At 26.9% G+C, this 19,554-nt stretch overlaps 1 protein-coding gene, 1 long non-coding RNA gene and 1 other non-coding gene across 11 annotated transcripts in view; 2 read left to right on the top strand and 1 right to left on the bottom strand.

Moving 5' to 3' along the window:
• The window catches only part of LOC107999286 (V-type proton ATPase 116 kDa subunit a 1), a 35,137-nt gene that overhangs the window by 12,240 nt on the left and 3,343 nt on the right, over positions 1-19,554 (bottom strand). For 2 of the 9 annotated variants that reach the window (XM_028667447.2, XM_062077165.1), the window contains exon 1: positions 2,630-4,365. The exons of 4 other annotated variants lie outside the window; for them this stretch is intronic. The gene's annotated coding sequence lies outside the window, so the exon portion shown is untranslated. Of the gene's footprint in view, positions 1-2,629; positions 4,366-19,554 lie in introns of those variants that run through there. 3 more of the 9 variants (XM_017058994.3, XM_028667448.2, XM_062077167.1) reach the window with 2 other exon arrangements.
• On the top strand, positions 7,347-7,470 carry LOC114577741 (U4atac minor spliceosomal RNA). The gene has a single exon (XR_003698038.1). It is a non-coding gene; the product is annotated as a U4atac minor spliceosomal RNA (small nuclear RNA).
• On the top strand, positions 10,197-13,013 carry LOC133666426 (uncharacterized). The gene is made up of 2 exons (XR_009830562.1): positions 10,197-11,462; positions 11,548-13,013. It is a non-coding gene; the product is annotated as an uncharacterized LOC133666426 (long non-coding RNA).

The raw sequence follows: 19,554 nt of genomic DNA, 5'->3' as shown, positions 1-19,554 counted from the left end.
TAAGTAAAACGTTTCTTAAGTACATACAAATGTCCCATCGATTTACACGGTTTTAAATTATACAGTTTTAGATTCCTAGCATGGTTCACTACTTTAGCATTTTGCGCTCTTGCTCGAATACTGTAATTAAAATGACACGAATCTAGTATAATATTCGAATTTAATTAACCCTTAAAACAACGAGAGGCGTGGTGGGTTTCTAGCGCGGAAACAGTACGAAAGTTACTCATTGTAAATTTTCTTCAAAATAAAATTATTAGCAATTCTGAATATTTTTACTTTCTCTTTTTATTATTTTAAGAAAAATATAATAATTGAATAATGAGACTTGAAGATTTCTTAAAGAGAAGGTAATAAATAACTTTGGAATAGATTGTTGGTAAACGATGATAAACAGGAGGATAGATTTACGAAAGAGAATTTTGGCGCGAAATTTAAATCAAGATCTAACCCGGAAAAACGGATTGGTTTCTTTGGAAAAAGAAAAATTCTCGATGATACGTGTATCACTACGTCTCCAATAAATTGGCAGAGAAACGTCTGGTATTAATTGATCGTACGCGATAAAACATATCTACTACGTATCCGAGTAATTGTTACGAATAATCTGGATCGTATCGGTGTTTGCTCGTGATAATAGGAAAAACACCCGACTTTCGTTCGAATTTTCGCAACACAGTAGCTCGCAATATACTTGATAATAAGAGGAAAAAGGAGAACAATGGAATGAAAAAAAAAAAAAAAGATAAGAAGGGAAAATGAAAACGGAACGATGACTATTCCTTTTTCAGATAAGCGTACAGTACAACCCACAAGCACACAAAGTGTAAGGTACTTAAGTTTGCAGCTTCGAGTGCAAACACTTGCAAACTTTGCAATAATCGTCATCGACGAAAATCTTTCAGCTTGGTTGTCCGTTTTTCAAATTGTGAATAGTTTTTTGGGGGGAAATTTTAATTTGTTGAAATGCAATTGAGTTATATAAGGGAATAAAATTGAGAAGAAGAAGAAGAAAAAGAACAAATATATCTCGATTATGTATTCTAAATAATTATTATCTCAAGGCCTGGTTATCTTTCATCGAATAATCAGCACCATCGTCGAGTAATCGCGACCGAGTTATGACTATCTTATTACAAAATATTTGTAATTCAATAGCGATCATCATCGTCATTATCATCGGATACGACTATCGATTTGATAATTTCTTTCAACAACAATGAAAAACAAACACCCGGGGGAAAAAAATTATAACACGAGTTATAAATTTTACAATTTTGAATTTACATTTTCTTCACGAATTAGTATCTCAATTATAATGTTGGATCGTGTAAAAATGAATTCATTCTCCTCGCCTTCTGAATATTGAATATTTTCCGAACTCGTCATCGTTTCCTCCCTAACGACGACGAATTTAAATTGAATTTAAATTGAACGATTTAAAAAACAGTCCAGAGGTAATTTGATACGATTTTGGTGTTTCTAAAATTTGTAACGTCATGCGTTACGTTCCTCCAATTCAACATCGAGAACGTCGAAAGCTGGGTTTAAAACACAGCGATTGCGTGCTAAAACGTGTTTGACCGTCAATTAGCAGAACGAGCGTACATTTCCTATATAAACTGTGGGAAAGCATCGGGGCTTGAATTCCTCGTGAACGCCGCCCTAACGATTCTACTTAATTTCGAAACGAGAAATTTTTTAACACCTTGTTAGATTCCCTCAGTTTTCGTTTCGTTCATTCATTTCTGCCCTGTGTAATAATTGCCAAGTATAACATCGAAACAGTCGTATTTTTGTACAATTTTATTGAATGATTACGGAATTTTATATAATTGGATTTAATTGATGAAAGATCGAACACATTGGATCTAAAATAATAATATTTTTGGATTTTTAATAGAATATATGTATATATATATATGTAATAATCTAATTCAATGATGTACAAATATTTTTTTAATATATTTATATGCCGAAAAGAGAACGTTCGATAAATAAATTTTTTACAAATTCTAATTTAATTCTTTAATAATAAAATTATAAAAGGGAATAATCTGACAAAGAAATAATTCTTAGAAATATTCCTTTTTATTAAAGAAACAATAAGAAAGATACTAATATAATAATAGATAATAATAAATAATCATAAAAAATTATGCACTAGAAACAAAAAATATTATGAATTGTATATGAAACGCAGTGCGTGAAGAAATACAAGAAATTCTTGAAATGTCATAAATCCTAATCGTTTTTTAATCGTTCTCAATCATCTTTATTTCATGAAAACCTATCTTAATCTTTCAATACGTATTAATAACATCGGATGAAACACGTGAAAATGGTTAACAGGATGAAATTGAACGCGATGAATAATAAATTCAAAACAAACAACTGCTTCTTCGAGCCGCGTCGAAATTAATATTCAAACCAATATTAAAACAAATTTTTCGAAAAAACGATATTCACTGTTACACACGCGCAATTATAAATCGCACAAATTGCTATGATATTCACGTATTACGTAAACGAGAACGTAGAAAAACGGATGCAAATACCACGAGTTCTATCCGAGATTACTAATTAAACGCTCGTAGAACACGCGCCAAAATATTCCATCATTAAATACCTGCGGCTGTAATCACAACTGGGACGCTTCTTGTTTCGTTGAATTGAACGTTCGCAATCTTACAGAATGTAAATGTTACTTAACCAACAACTGTCACGAGATTGAGAGAGAGAGAGAGAGAGAAAGAGAGAAAGAGCAGGATATTCGAGATATTCAAAGTGCGAGTATACCTGCCTAAATGTACGAGCGAAACATAACTAGTTGAAAAGGGCCATGTACCTCTATTCCTCGTTTAACGCGCCGCTTATGCCTCGTGGATTATCAATGGATAACGATCACGTTGCATCACGGGCAGAAAGATATTTCTTTCATTTTATCGAGACCAAGATATTTCTTTTTTAACAGACAACGTGTAAATTGTTAAAAGAGGATTAATATAAAAGCTTGAGCTTTTATACGTCATTGAGACATTTTATTTTTCTCGAAGAATTCTTAACGATCTTGAAATTTTTTTTAAACGATATCTTTAATTTTTATACCAAAAAAAAAAAAAGATTAACACATAGAAACTTATTTAAGTATATATTGACTCACCCTGATGGTGCAGATATTCAAAAAAGAAGAAGAAGAAGGAGAAAGAAAGGAAAATAAAAGGAGAAATAGAAGAGAGAGAGGGAGAGAGAGAGAAAGAGAGAGAAAAGAGAAAAGGAAAACACAAGTGATTTCGATCGATAGAATTTCGATTCTCTGGCGATCTCTGTGGGAGGAGGAAGAGTTTTTGGAAAGGAAGGATGGGAGCGGAAAAATAAAATTGGAAGGGAAAGAGGGAGAGAATTACATAACAAAACAGCGATCCAACACGATTCTGCACAATAACCGGACCGACCAGCGCGCACTCATCGACTTACTTTACTGAATCTAATTCAACACTCGACACAACGTCCCACCTCCGTGTGTTTCGTGTGTGGTGGGGTGGCACGACAAAGGAGCAGACCTCGTGATGAGTTGTTCATTGTACATAATCGTACACCGTAAAGATACATTTATTCAAATCAATTCGCTGTATCAGGTATACTAGGTGTATATATATATAGAGAGAGGGAAAATAATAATTGTGATATGTTTAAATCAAACGATAGATCAAGGTAAGTTTGATGTATGATGACTGGCAGAAGGAAGGAATCACAAAAATTAATGTGATCAAATTAATTTGGTTATGTAAGTTATAGTTGTAACAGCTGGACTCGTTGCATATAATGTTATTTAGTTCAAAATTTATAATAGAAATAAATGAATTGATTTTCCACGTTTATGCGATTATTGGTTATGTTTTCAATGAATCATCATACATTCCTAATAAAATGTTCTCTGGCCATGTTCCATTTCGTTTTATTAAATTATGCAAAAGTGTTATTATAAAAATACAAATATAATACAATTGTAATTTAATTTATGGATAATTACGCGAAAATTTGAGTTAAATAATATTATATAAATAAAATTATGATTAATCGTATATTAACTGATTAATTAAGTTAAAATTAATTTATAGATTATAAATATTTCTTTGGAATATCATATCCTTATATTCTTATATAAGAAGAATTCTGTGATACATGTTTCGATTTATCAGAAAAAAATATTACAATTTTGCAAGAAACGTGATGGTTGAATCACTTGCTCATTCGAAAGTCAGCCTCGGTTTGATATTCGTTATGAAGTTTGGTGGAAAGATTGATGAGGAAGGAAAGAGTTTTCGTAAATTACGCGTGGATACGTTTCGAGTCGTTATCGTGTAACTGAAAGCGATCACGTTATTACGTGAGCTCGAAAAATATTGCTTTATAAGATGAGAGATTAAGAAATATTATTTAAATTTTTTTTCTTCTTTTTCTTTCTCGTTTTATAGATTTGTTTGAAATTCTTCGAAGATTTTATAATGAATGTAGATAACGTTTGGGAAAATTACATTAACATTTTAATTAAATCAATAACATTAAAAACATCAATTAAATTATTATATAAATATTATATTATCGTGCTCTTCCTTCGTAAATTCATCGATACGAAATTTTAAAAATTATATTATTCTAAATAAAACAGAATAGAATATTAATTGTAAATTAATACATTTGTTTTATTAATTTTTCTAGATAAAATACATTGAAGAATACAATCATATCAAATCAGATTACGATAAAAGGATTAACACGATTACAAAAAAAATTGTACAAAGCAATAAATTCATTTGATTTGTAACGTGATTCACGTTATATAAGTCGAAGTAAAAATGGCAAATAAAAGAACTTTCACCAAAAAAAAAAACTATCTTTTAAACTATTATTTCTAAACCTTAGTTATTTGAAATTTCACCATAATTGGTTCAAAAACTATTCATACTTTATGGATAATCTATTTATGTAATTAAAATATTTCTATTGAATTAATTTCTAACGTAAAAAATATATTTTGTGCGAATGAAATTGAAAAATTTTGTTTGATATTATGAAGTAAATAAAATAAATCATATTTATTATCAGAATTATTATTTTTTTTTATTCAATTAATTTTAATTCTGATTCTAATAAAAAAAATAAATCATATATAATATCTCCTAATCTAAAATTTTAATACGAATATTGAAGCAAATATGCCATTCACAAACTAAATGGTTGAACAATCTCAAATCAAAATCATCATCGTTGAAAGAAAATTTCCTTCGAATCGAGTTTACCACGATAAATTCTGGAACTTCGAGTCGTGTATATTACGATTTGTAAGCACACAACGAGAAACGATGCACAATGGAGTTGTAAATTGACGAAGAATCGTAAACGCAGGAAGAAGAGATGCTAACGGATGTTATTGAAGATTATGGCCACTTGGCGGACGAGTTTTAACATAATCGAAGTCACGCGGATAATTTTGTTCGTCGACGAATCACTTCGAGCCGACATTTGAACAAATAAAAAAATAATACTTCGAATAAAGTATGATATGGGACATGAAGAAGAGAACGACGAGCTTCACAATAAATTATCGTTGACTTGTTTGCGTACATCAATCGAGTACTGTTTCCTACATTGTAAAAGTTGTGTCATTTTCTGTTTCTTTTTATTAATCGATTAATTTAAACTGAAAAATTTTCTAAAAGAAAATTCGTTTCTACGTTAAAATTAATTCTCTTCAAAAAATTATTTGATTAGTTAGACATGTGATTTATCGGTACAGATATGCAAGATAGGCTTATTTATTTTTTTCTTTTAAATGTAAAATAAAATATTTTTTGCAGATTTTAAATAAAATGAATTTTTACATGAAAGTTCTGAAGCAACGTCGTTCAAGCTATCATTTTTCATACGTCGATCGTATATTAAAATAATTCCTCCGTTTGACACCTAACAGCTGCACTTAAACATACATAATCGTACAATGTAACAAAATAGATAGGAGTCTTTGGCTTTAGACGTTATGTACAGATAAGATAAAAATTGTGTTGACAATCTGTGGAGGATTTTTAATTTTGTATTGAAGCTCTTCAACAGCAAAAAAAATTGAACGAATATAAAAGAAAAATTTATCCTTTTATGGTTGGAATTACTAAAATATTTAGTAAAATTGCAATTTCATAATATTATCTTAATTTTATTAAGATAAAATATAAAAACAATGTGTCTGCTACTAGATAAGATAAGATAACACAATCTTTTTTTAAGTTAATTACACATTTTCTTTCTACTCTAGTTTCTTTTCTCTATCAAATGATTGTTTAATTTATCTACTAAGTGATTACATAAATTTTAGATTTAAAATTTAAACATCTGGTAAATGACGTTAATGATGAAAATAAAATTTTAATCGTATACTATTGCTCTATAATAACATTATTATATATTGCTGATATATTAAATCAAATATCAAAAAAAAAAAAAGAAATTAAAGATCAACTGAAGGCAAATATATATATATTTATTGAAAACTTTGTAACTCAAGGTTATAAAGAACATAATACTGAGACCAAAATTTATTCATCTGTGGTTTTTAGGTCATTGTCAGTGATTTGTGGCATAACTTGTTCGTTTAGGTATTCTAAGCATTTTCTCCAATTACGAATATTTTATTTACAATTAGATCTATTATCTGTATATCTATCTATATATCTTCCTTCAATATAAATATAACATATAATTATGTACATAATTGTGAACTGTTATACAATTGAAAAACAAAGAACGAAATAAGGAAAAAGCAAGGGAATTAAAAATAGAACAAAAAATAATAACAAGGATAATAATATTTCATCTCGTTCTAAGAATCTATTATCTATTTCTATCATAGTATGTTCAAGGAATTATTTCCACCTTGTAATAAACTACGTTGTACAAATTTTTTTTTATAGAATTCACTTAATTTTAGTTTTATATAGATAACTAAATAAAGTAGTAAAAAATTAATTTAAGAATACTTTTATTATGCAATTATAAAAAATAAAAAAATATATATACAGAAAAAAATTATGAATAATGTATATTTATATTATTAAATTAATATTTTTGAAGAGAATAATATTTTAATTATTGTATTATTAATATTAATATACAATTTAGAACAAAAATGAAAAAAAAAATGTGTTTATATATGTATGTATATTTAATTACGTATATTTTAGATCATACTACTGCTTTCAAAGCTTTCTAGAAAGGCCGCTAGATGGCAGATTATTCTCGCAATTACACTTATCGGTTAACGTGATATAAGATTGTTGTAAAGACTATGTTCTATCCTTGTCTTGGGGGAGCAAAGTATTCAATGATCGTTTAGTGAGAGTACTGTTGCTGAAGCCCATTATTAATTTAAATCCGCATCCACGTGTTATCATGTGAGATGCAATTTTTGAAGGCCTCTTTACTTTACAAGAGGCTTAATAAGATATATCTCTTATTTTCACAATAAAATCGTATATCGTGTGAAGATAATAAATAAACATAAATTGATATCACATTACGCTTTTTTTTATAATCTAATTAAAATTAGAAAATTATTCAAATTATTAGTATTATTATTATTTCAATGAAAAGAAATTCAAATTTTTTTACTTTCAAGATAAACAATATTAATAAACAAATGACTATTCACAATTCAATTAATATAAATTGTTATCTAAATGCTTTTATAATTACAGATAATATGATTGACTAATAATATTCACAATTTGAAAATATTCATTCAGATAAGTTTATATATAATTTAACACATATCTAATTTTGTTTTACTATTAATCAATATAAAAGCTATTTCCAGAAAAATTAATTCCATTAGCACAACGTAAATATCCGTAAAAATGTCGTGTCTCGAGAGAATATCTTATTTTCTCTTTCAAAGAGAATAAAATAAAAAATTAAAAAGAACAGCTAACTAGTTAATGAAACAGATGAAAAAAAACTTCTTAATGTTTCCACTAATAAGATTTTTTTTCTTTTCCATCGAATCATCATTTTGATCACGATCTACGATTGCATATTACGATTCGTTTGCATATTATCCGTAAAAGAGTTAAATATCCATTACTCAAGAATATTGTGTAACATAATACTAACTGTTAGAATAGATAAGTAAACGTCAAATGTGGGCCACCAAACCAGTCCTTCGTCTGCGGTTTTTATTTGTAATATCATGTGTGTATTCCATGCGTATACAGTGGTTTACATTGAAAATTATCTATCGCTATTATTTTTTTTAATTTTATTTACATATAAAATTTAAAAATATGAACGTGAATTTGAAAACTCTTGCGAATTATTCTCAAATAACTTTATTTTTCGTGTGAATTATATTTGAGAGTAAAACTATTTTCGCAAATAGACATTATATCGAGAGTGAAAATTATCGAACAATCACTTTCAACAATTTTCATTTAAAAATATTAAATATATATTATTTTCAAGAAGAACTTTTAAAATTTTACTGTAAATATAAAATATTCGCATATTCTTAAAAACAGGATATACATAATTTTATTTCGCCTTAAAAAATTTATTATAGTAAAAATTAATTATATTTATTTGTTATTAAGAATAATGTATTTCGACACGTTATCACGTTATATTTAGATAGAAATAAAAACGTAATTAAATTGTAACCTTCCTTCCTACATAATATAACTTCCGTTTTTAGATCGATAGTAATAGTAGAAAACATTGTACAGGTAACAAAATTAGGCACAAAAGAATCGATAAGATTGCAAAGCGGATGTCAAGAGCTAATTACTAATAACGTTTAATCAAGGAAGCTACTAATTAGATTCATCTTGGTAATTATTATATAATAAGTGTGATTAAATGTAAATTATCATTTTGCATCCATCAATTTTATCATATTCATTAATTTTATTTGAAATTATAAATTAATGAATTTTTAAGATAAAAAGATTAATATAATGCTTCGATATATTTAAAGAAATCAGAATTAAAATTTTTATTAATCCTGATATAAAAGAATAAACAATATAAAGATAAAAACGTCGTATAAATAAAAAATAATAATTTTATTCAAGAAATCATATTCTTGAAATAACAATCTGAAGCATTCAAGATATATAAGTTATATTATCTAGAAAGAGTAGTGACATAATTAATTAGGACATATGTCACAGATGTGTGGACCTGTGAAATCATTTTGTGTTGGTAATTTGTTGGACGATGATGAGCCAAGTCTGTCTAAATAACATGCGTCAGACACGTCAATCAACGGAATTCAATCATTTTCAACAATAAAATGAATAATTATAGATTATTTCTTTTTAATCTTCAAATATTTGTTTCAAATCTTTTTTTGTACGAATCTCTTAATTTTCCTACGATTCTTATTAATATATGATTCTAAATTGAAAAATAATATTTTCAGTCAAACAGAAGTTTTCTTTTTTTAAAGAAAATTTTACTTTACAATTATTCATATTATCTGACATTTAAACATGAATAAAAAAAATCTCTTTTTTATTCTACATAGTTATATTTCATTCTCTCATCTAATTTCTTCTTCTGGTATGTGTATAATCATAAAATACTGCAGCTTGATACTTATTATATAAAATTATGTTGCATATGGCGCCAATCAGCTGATAATGTAAACAAATCATACATCAAATTCAACTTGATTTCTAACAAATGTCTTGTATAAAGTTGTGCAATAATGTTTGCTTCTATTTGAAATCATATTTCAATATTCAATGAAAATTTTATCACTTATTTTTTCTTATACATAATTTACTGTTACATTATTTTTATATTTAAAAACGATAATTTTTATTTTTATTTTCCAATACTTTTTCATTATTTAATTCTTTTATTAGTTAGAATCAGAAAAAAAAAATATAAAAATAAAATAAAATAAAAATTTCAAATTACTATTGTATTAAGATAATTGTAACGATAAAGATAGTCTTTATATCTAATTATTAAGGATTGAATAAAACAAATTTCTAATTTTAAAATTTTAATCATATCGATATTAATAGTTATGATATATTCTTTTAAAAATAACGACTAGGGAGAAGTTATCACTGAATTTATCATTAAAATGTCTTAATAACTCGTGACTATATCATTATTCCTTATCATATACAGAGTCTCGAAAGTTTAAATTTATGTCAATTAGAAAGAATTCATTTCGAGGGATTGAATGGAAACCTTGATAATGAAATATGAATGAATGGTCCGAACTGGTACTAAATAATGATTCAAAGTCACGTAACCATCAGACGTGAAAATGTTCAGCTTGGGGAAATTATAAGTATGAGGAAATGACACGACAAACGTAGCTAATATTCTATTTCTTATAAATATTTAAATGATATTTTTATCGATAAAAACTAATAAGCTTGGCTATAAAATTATCGAACTTCATTTATCACCGTTCAAAAATTTTGAAATAATTAAATAAAGTCCCATAAAACCAAATTACAATTTTCATTTATTGCAAACACTTGTAATAAATACTTGTTATTAAAGGCTTATATGATAATATTACACTCATTGTCAGGTGGCTTCGATTAATACGTCACTAATGCCTGATCCGGAAGTGGAGGCGTCTTATAAACGTCAAGGTTATTTCTATCTTCTATGTTTCTAAAATTCAACTATATATTTTTTAACAGAGATATCTATAGAATATACATAAGCGCTTATGTCCAACAACAATTACTTTTAAAGATATTCCTATCTGTCTAATTTATTTCTTCATGCATCTTTTTCTAATTATCATAAGAGATTCCGCCATTCAATATCATAAATCACGAAATTTCATTCATATTTTATTATTGTTCAATTTTGAATACGATTTTTCAACTCGATATCGTTGGTCGAAACAATCAAGGTATTTCGAAAGACAGTTTCGTTCCTTTGAAAATTGATTTGTAGAATAGTCGTAAGACACGTATGCCGAATTCAGCAAGCGTGTCATTGGCGAACAACCTACGCCAACTACTCGCACGAAATACTTAACTAGCAGGAACCTTGGACGGCAATCAGCAGCTGAGTGACTTTAATAATCGTATAGACCATCTGTTCAACTGTAATACACGTCAGAGAATGTTCCGGGACTCTTGTGAAATCGTATCTGCAAAATCTGGAAATCCGCTGTGCTGTATTTGCATTATTCTGAAATTAATTCTTTTTGCGCTCCATCGCGTTCTTCGGGGATTGGAAACATGCAAATTCGTTTCTTCTAAAAATGAAAGATTTTTCTCAACTGCGTCAAAATTATATTGTTGCAACAAATGAACGGTATTTATTTATAGCAAGAAATATGTGGAAGACGTTTTGGCCTATTCTAGAGGCCAAAAGAAACACAAAATATATAGGAAAATATGAAGTTGAAGTTTATTTATTGACAGGTAACATTGGAACGAAAAATCGAAGTTATTAATTATTCCAATAACGAATATTTCTAATAATAAATAATAAACTTTTAATTCATAGATTAACAATTCTATTCTACGATTTTATCCGAAGAGTGTGCGTGTCTTACATAATATTGGAATTGTAATAATTCCAAAATATTCATCTCTCTTGAAAGAAAAAAATGTTTAGAAAAAGATGTAACCTCGAAATGAAGTTCAACATACGAGGTACATTGACCAGAAATGTTTGTAATCTGTTCATACATTGATCATGGATATAAGCAGAATCCGTACTGGAACGTCTTATAAAAAATTCCTGAACAGTACGCAAGCAGAGGCAAACAATTACGGAATTTTTCACTCAACATTCATAGATACTCGTTTGATATGCAGGAAGTAAATTTTAAAACTTAAAGAACGTTTAAACAAAATTTCTTACCCGCATCAATTGTATATTTTACTTAATCCGACTATAAATAAAATCTTTAGAGAAAACGAGACAAAATCTTTAATTCGAAAAATGTTGTGGACGGAGTCAAATGGAACTCTGCCTTTCCAAAATCTACTTTATTCTTATTCTAAAAAAAAAAAATCATTAAAACTTGGAAATTTATAATAAAATTCTATAATTAAATACGTATTGTATTCTATATTTATAGTGGTTACATATACGACGAAAATACTCCAACACTTTTTAATCAATGAATTACACGAAAAGTCTTTGAATTTTAATAGAATAACATCTGATAGAATAACACAAATAAAATCACTAGATTAAAAAAAGGAGAAGAAGATTGAATACAAATTTTCCTTGCATTACGTAGAAGTAGCTCCACGTGCAATTGAAAACACATGACAAAGAATGATGGACGAAGCATAGGAAAAAGGAGGTCAATTAAAATATATTGCTTCCCAACGACATGATCCACCATCTTATGTATTTAACGATACTTTGAGCTGACGATAATCGGTGCACACGTGACGATTTGCATAATGGCCACGAGAGTATCAGCGAATTAAACGCAATCAATGTAAGAAATGGGAGCGAACGGATGGAGGAATAGATTTTCAAGGATTGACACATCGGTGATCGAAGAAATGCTCTTTTCGAAAAGCAATGAGTTCGTTATTTAAGTGGCTTGCACAAACCTTTGTACGCGCCGACGGATTTATATTCGTGTTTCACAAGACGAGAAGGAGAACGATTGTGACCACAAATAAACTTCACATATAATCGTATAATATAATGTATTCGTATGGGCGTAAAGATCCTTTTCATTTGTTTTTGTATTTTATGCTCTCGCTTGTCTCTTTAGATATACTATACTTGTCTCTTGAGGTGTTTAGTATATTAGGAGACGCCTTTGGGGAATCGAATTTCTAAAGGCTTCGAAACAAGAGGCAAAAGTTGGTATGCAGAAATATTGGTTGAGACTTAATAAATAAGTTTAGTTACGAGGAATTTAAAATTGAGTTATATGCGAAATCATCAAATTGTAAGAATTAATTTTAAGATCGTGATATAAATAAATTTATACTACTTAATATATTATTGTACTATTAATTATTAACTTGGTAATTATTATATTATTTTATATGTAACGTAATCTTATGTTATATGTCTCTAATCTTATTAATCTATCTGATTATCTATATATCTATTTAATTTAAAAAAAAAATTCTCCTTGTATGAAATATTTAAGAAATTAATTCTTTGATGGACTTTTATGGATACTTACTTACAGTAAGTCAAATTTCATTTGTTTATTTTCTTGTCTTATAAATTAAAATGTTAGAACACGTTTTTAATCAGTTTTCAAGCTTTTGTAACACGTTTTTATCATAAACAAAAAAGATATAAAACGTGAACGAAACCGTGGAACGGAAGTTCATGAATATTCATGGTCATGAAAGATAGAAAAAGACGGGGAAAAAAATATCGATAAATAGACTGTATACCGCATTACAGGGCATCGAACTTTTACTTTCAATTGAATGTTGCACACATATGTTGCAACTTTACTTTCCAGTAGACCGACTACGATGCAAAATATCGATTCGATAAATACCAATATAAATATCGACGTATTTGAAATAGCTATTGCAAAAAAAAAAAAGAAAAAAAATTAAGAAATATATAACATGTTTAATTTTACCAAATTTTTTTACCAAATGACTTTTGAACAAAAAAACATTTTTTTAAAAGTAACAAGGAAAATCGATCTATCATGAAAAAAAAGCAATTAAATAAGTAATGCACAACATGTATTGTGCAACGTGTTAACGTGAAATGAATAACGTGAACAATTCAGCCGAGTTTCGAAAATGACAAAAACTCGCGTGTGCTGTTTGTAAAAATACAGAAATCTATAGTTGAAGTTACAAGAAATAGGATAGGAAAGGATTGGCCGGGCAATTGAATTCCTTCAGCCAAATTGGTGAAGTTTACTTTTAGATTCGCGAAGAGTTGCATTTACTAACGAGAAACTCTTCGATTGCCTTTTCTTATTTTTATTTCTTGGTGTTGCATCATATCTTTTCTCTATTTATAATAAAATCTTAATATTTTGTTATAAGAGAGATATAATTATATAAATGGAGGATTAAGAAGATAATCGCATTCTCTGAAAATGATTTATTACAGTAGTAAAATATCTCTGCATTGTTAAAAAATTCTCGGTCAATTAAATAATTTCTTTGATAATTTAATATTGATTAATTTTTCGATTGAAAATTTAAATAAAAAAATGTTTGATACTACACAAATTATTTTTAGAAAATAATGTGATTTACACTAATTGATTTCTAAATTTTCCAGATACTTTACAATTAATTATTTTCAATTCTTCATAATTTTTTCAATGTTTTTCTTAAACAATTAATTTGAATACTTTTTTGAAAATCGAGAAAATCTGATAAAATCTGATAAAAATATGTATTATTTCGTCCAATTTATATTGTTGGAAAACAGCGATTCGAAATGAATCGTCAGAAATTTGAAAATAAGACATTTTGAAAATGAATGCTCGATTGATCCAGCAAAGTTTAGAGTATTAGAAGTATCAAATTTCCGCGAGTTTTCATTACTTAACGCGTTAAGTGGCATTTGGGTCACTGGCGACTTGCGTTTAAAGGTAAACAAAATAACTTGCCATTTAACGTGTTAACATTTGCGATAACGAGGTTATCTTTGGTATGACAATTATATTTATCTCTATTTTTAAAACTGAATTTCTTTTGAAAAAGAAAAACAATTATGATGCAAATCATACAATGCATCTTCTCTAAATCGAGAAAAAAATTTTAATCATCTATTACAATTTAAAATTTTTAATTTTTTAAAGATCTAGATTTAATTTTTCAATTCTTCTTAAAAACCACTCTTTTTAAAGAGATTATCAAAATTACATTATATTTTCGTCAATTCTGACGATTGATTTGTTTAACTTGAACGAGAATCGTAGGGAGAAATGTTAAATATAGGATGTAATAACAATTTGATTATTATGTGTCTTATCCATTATCGAATTCTGACGTCATTTCCTATGACAGATTCCCTGTCGTGCACAGACCAGACAAATGAACGATCACACTGCAACTCCTAAAATCCACCGTGTAAACCAATCATCACCGTTCCAGCCATTAAGTCGACTTTCCGTCGTATCTGGTTTCTGACTCATTGCTTGCTTAGGTTGGTCAGAAAGGAAATAAACCAGTAAACTGGTATTTTAAGGGACATAAATTCCGCGGCAAATTTGCGGTACATTTGAAAAGATCGAATCAACATTAAGCTCATCATTCACATTAATTAATCTTTTGCAAATGTTAATTATACTGGCATATGTTAATAGTAGATTAATCTCGATTTTCATTTTTTTTTTTGGTTTCATTCACATTGTAATGTTAATAAATATCTACTATTTAAAAGTCTGCCAATTAAATTTTCATAATAAAATTTTTTTTCAATCGAAAGTTATCGAAGCAATTTATATTTGCATTATTTATCACAAATATTTTTATTTATTAAATTATTCTCACTTAAATTTCCTCATATATTCATTATCGTTGAATTCTACAAAGAATCTAAAGCACGAATATCGAATTATCCTTTAAATAAATTGACATTGAAATAACTTAATTATCTTTTTTTGTTCAACTTTATATCATAAAACTTAATACGTATTTATCTTGCAAAGTACTTAGAAATTTTTAAATATATCAAACTCAAAAAATATCAAAAATTCATTAACAAAATATAAATTAAATATTACAAATATACATATATTGTCATATCGAAAATTAAATAATCTAAGACATGAATCTAATCTAAAATGAAAAATTTTCGAATAAAAACAAGACATTCCATCTCAAGACAAGGAGGTATATAATTATTTAATCACCGACGTATGCAATTACGAAATTATTTTACAATCATTTTCCAAACTATCAAAACATACGTGCGAGAATGAGAATACCGAAGAACAGAATGATCATTGTCAAAGAGGTGTTCGTGTAATTTTATTTTCGAAAAAAAAAAAAAAAAAAGAGAAAAAGAAAAAAAAGAAATCTACGGTAAACCACGAAAACTTAAAGAAAAATATACTTCTTATGCAGCGTGTCCGAGTTCTACCTCTAAAAAATATTTTCACAGGGTATATTTAGATTTCCATTGTGTGCGAGTAGTACATTAATCTGACATCTTCATGCGAAACAGCAACGTGCCATAAACTTGGAAACCTACTTGAAAACAAAGTCTGCCCTCTTTTCGTTCCTTAGGGTTGAGAATACATTTGAAAGTAAAACTTTCAAAGAATTGCTGTCGAGAATACAATTGTGAGAATATATATTTGAAATTAATCTTCACCTCTCGATATCATATGCGAAAAAAATATTCTCCAGTGAAACTCACAAGAGTTTCACTCTCAAATGGATCTGCACCCCTACGGTTAAAAATGTCAGACCGGTTGTATCCGGTTATATTATAGGAGGCCGGTTACCTAATCAAATTTATTATATTATTCGATAATCGGTTATTAATAGATGTTGATGCATGTTTGTGCAAATTTGAATATACAACAAAATTTATAGATCGTATGATACGAGATATAAAAAGTATAGCATATGTTACGTATATAATAAGTGATATTTCGAGAATAAAGCAAGCATTTAAAAAACATTTTAAAAAATTATGAAATTTTTTATGAAATATATTTCCAAGTTTAGAATTCTGAAATATAATATAAATATATTTAATTGTAAATATCATCTATCTGCAATTGAAGCGAATTTATTATATATTGGTTCGTCACTGAAGATCACAGAATACTTCTTGGCTGCAATTTTGTATCGCGGAATTATCTGCCAAGAAAATAATTTATTGTGTCTTCCTATTATTAAAAATATATATAAACAGAATGCACGAAAATTTGAATTCAAAAGTCAAAAGGATATAGAAGAAAGAAAATATGATAAGCAATAATGCTCCAATAGATATCTCGAAGGAACTGTTCAGTATTCGAAAAAATATTTCGAATAGAATTTATTTTATTCCGAAGAGAGACGGTCTCATAAGAGAACGATAATATTTCCTTTATTTTTTAAGTTTTATTTCAATTAATAAAAGAATATTATAATAATATTTTTTATGTATTCAATTGTGAAAACAAATAATTTAAAATCAATCGTCTTTTTGTTATATAAATAATAATACGAATAACAAAATAATTATTGAATTCATTGAAATTATCTTAGAAAACAAAATTCAATAGAAGCTATTTTTTGAAATCGAACATTTATGAAGAAAATATGTTACTAGAAAATTCTATATATTTCATAGGAAATACTTTTTGTATTATTATCGATTTCCATGGCAGGAAATTACTTCAACATAGAAAGAATTGCGTGTGCATAATTTCACGAGAATGAAAAAACGAGAAATATAAGGAAACATGTGAACGAACCGAGCCTTTTATACGAACGTAATTTTTATTTGATATAATGTAATGTGAGATAAGATTGAATATACGTTCAAATATTGACAAATTTAATAATAAAATTGTTTAGATTTCTATTATTAGATCTAACAATATATATGAGTATATATTCATTTGAGAATATTTAATTATAATTGAAATTATTCGTTAAGAAGATCAAATTAAAAAATCGACAAGTATCCTGGATAAATGAAAATAAGACAATATCATTAAAAGTGAACAATTTTCACCTCATATATCTGTATTTCGCAATTTAACACAAATTCGAACCAGAAAAGCGTGTCTAATGAAACCATCAACCGTGAAAGAAATCAATAAACGTTATAATTCTACATCGTAAAAATATTTTCCTATTTGAATATTTACCTTTATAAAGAAAGACGTCTTCTATCCATATTATTGCACGATTTTATTTATTTCTCTCCATTTCTTCTTGTTCATTTTCATATAATATTAATATCGTCAGAAGAAACTTTTAAATATAATAAATAATGAGTTATAATAAAATGCCGCCTTATAAAATTATTAAATTATAATCATTTCTTCTGTAATTAAATAATAATTTTATCAAAAAAAAAAAATATATAATCAAATTTTTCTATATCTATTCACGTTTATATCGCTTAAAGAAATTTTAATATATTGTAATATTAAAGGTGTGCACGTTTAACAATTATTTCTTGACAAACAGGACACGAGAAAAAAAGTATTGCATATTTATGCATGATATGCAAAGTGATAAGTAAATGATCTATATTTTTAACTATAGTCAAACCTTAATAATTCAAATTTCAAGGATAAAAATAAATATTCATAAAATATGGAAATTTTTGTCTTATCGAACTCTTCAAGTGAAAGAGGTAATAAATAATAATTTAACAAAAATATTAAAATTTTTCCAATTATAAACAATCACAAAAAGAAATTTGACAAGTGTTATCTTCTATTCTCGATTTAAATCTAATAGTTGAAAAAAGAAGATACTATATATCAGAAGAGAATAAACAAAAATATAGTCTCATAGAGATTTTAATTTTTATAAATATCTATTCTGTCTTTTATCGTACATTTATTTATTTATTTTAATAAGCTTTTTATTCTTTATAAATATATTAATAAAAAACTCAATTAAAAATAGAAATATTTGCACTTACATCAAATGCAACTTTGATATGAATTATATAAAATTAATTAAAGCACAAACCTGATTTGAATAAAAATTAATGAAGAGTATAAAAATTAAATTTTTTTTAAACATAAAACAATTTCTGATTTGTTCATTATTTCCTAGAAAGAAAAACACGATCAACGTAGTTATAGTTATAGAGATTCGAGTGTATTTGCAATAGTTCAAGATCGGCTTTTATTCTATAGTCAATTCCAATACGATCGAAATGTCGAACGGTGAAACTATGCGAAAGAACCGAGCGGAGTCTGGAAATCGTGTCTTGCGTGTTACCAAGAAGAACGTAATTATAAGATTAATTCAACGATGAATTTTATGAAGATTTTATATTCCAAAACGAAACTTGAGCTAAATATTCGAACGATATTTTATATATATATATTTTTTGATACGCTTGAATTATTATTAATACTAATTTAAAAAATATTTTTTGCAAATGAAAAACTGTACACATATACGTTTATAAATTGATATTTATTATGAAAAAAAAATAAATCATAAAGTGAAGATAAGTTAAACAACAAAAACGTGTATTGAATGCGAATTTCAAAAACTTGAACGTAAATATTTGTTCGTGTAATGAAAAGATTTTGAAAAAAATGTATTTATATCGTATGTTTAAAATAAAATAGAAAGATCATAAATATTGATAAAGAAAAAATTGAATATTATTATTATTTTTTTTTAATAATTCTATTTCCAAGAATACATCATTATACAATCAAATTTTAATTTTTAAATTCTCGATATAATGATTGATTTATTAAATTCAAAATCTCATTTTATATATTTTTATATATTCATCAAATAATACAAATAAATTATATTTAAGTCGAAAGTGTCTATATTTAATTTCGAAATTCTTCGTAAACAACAATTTTTATACCTACATAACATATGTGTAGGT

Source organism: Apis cerana, linkage group LG7, assembly GCF_029169275.1.
Source record: "Apis cerana isolate GH-2021 linkage group LG7, AcerK_1.0, whole genome shotgun sequence".
NCBI classification, from domain to species: Eukaryota; Metazoa; Arthropoda; class Insecta; order Hymenoptera; family Apidae; genus Apis; species Apis cerana.
Note: the sequence above shows the minus strand (reverse complement) of the source record. Positions and strands in the feature narration are given on the sequence as shown.